Here is a 1,578-nt window from a genome sequence, read left to right on the forward strand (position 1 = left end):
ATCTAAAAAGCCCGTTACATAATCTCTATCATCCTCTTCATAATTACTTCTTGACACATGTCGCATATATAAAGAAATAGAAATAAGTTTCAAATTATTTTTGAATTGTAATGCGTTAGGAATAGGATTCTTGGATCTGATTACAGAAAAAAGATTTTCCACACAATCTTGGGTCAAACGTCCAGTGAAAACAAATTGAAATCCTCTCTCTTCTAGTAGATAATTAGTAAGTTCTATAATGGATGTAGTAGTAATAATAATTCCTCTTTGTACAGGTTTGAAGTATCCTTCTTTACCAACCATTAAATTTGTAAAAAGATCAATAAATTCATGTAAGAAAGAAATACTTTCATTGAACTTTTCTATGTGTAATTTTCCTAGAGCTACAGAGCAGTGTCTCGAAGTCATTAATTTAAACCATTTAGCTATTGTCTTGATGAACCATGCTGTTGTCAAATAATGAGGATTATTATTCTCATCTGCTAAAAATTCTAAAGCACTACTAACGTTTGTACTTAAAACTTTTGTTGCTGTATTTACCCGCATTTTGAGATACTGATTTGTAGTGTCTATATCAGATTTTGTTAATTTTGGCGTTAATAAAAAATCTAAATCTTTTTGTTCATTAAGCAATTTTTCAAGGTGATTAGCATGTACTATATTTGTAGGTAACTTATATTTTTCTTGCAGATAAAAAGGAATTGTAATAATTTTATTATTTAATAGACACGCCTTTACATTTTTAAGAAGATGTGCCACATCAGCTAAAATGTACAATTGTCGGTTAGGATCACATGGATGCTGAATTTTATTTACTGTTTGTGAGTCCCGTCCTGCTGTTATCCCAATCTCCCGCCAAAATGCCATATTATCCGGCCCCATGTCAGATGTAATATTAATTACATTTAAACCGATTGATTTTGCTTTATGTAGAATCTGTAAAATAACTGATTTTAAAACAGCTCCATCAAAGCTGTTTCCTGTAAAATAGTAACCAACAATTTGTTTCCACCTGGACATTAAACCACCTAACATAAATACTAAACCGTGCGTTGCAATACCTGTATGATTAGGCAATGTGACATTTTCTAAATAAGAATGTGTTGCTGAATCATATACTTTTCCTGATGTAATCCGCATTTCATCCAAAACAAGAGAACATTCTCGATCTCTTTCGTCTTGAAACTGCGATACTTTAATCTTCAAAAATTCAAAGATGTCATCCGATATTCCACTTGAAAATTCTAAATCTTGTAATCTCATTTGAAGCGTTCGAATGCTTGGTAAAGGTATATTTTGTCTTATCAATTCTTCATAACCACGTTCACCACAAGCAAATTTTAATTGTAATGCTTTTATAATTGTATCGTTAGACCAGTGTTGTACTCTCTTAGAATTTCTTAGTAAAGCTCTAATTTGATCATTTGTAAAGATTCGTTTTAATTTAATTTTATATAAATTTCTGCTATTTCTTTTTTGTACTTGCGTAAGAGTGTTTCTTGTATTTTTCAATTTTTTTCTTAGTATCATAATTTCTTTTGCTTGTTTGTCCAATAAACTTCTGTTGCATTTTTTTGA

This window comes from Wasmannia auropunctata, unplaced genomic scaffold (assembly GCF_000956235.1).
Source record: "Wasmannia auropunctata unplaced genomic scaffold, wasmannia.A_1.0 LD336088.1, whole genome shotgun sequence".
Taxonomy (NCBI): domain Eukaryota; kingdom Metazoa; phylum Arthropoda; class Insecta; order Hymenoptera; family Formicidae; genus Wasmannia; species Wasmannia auropunctata.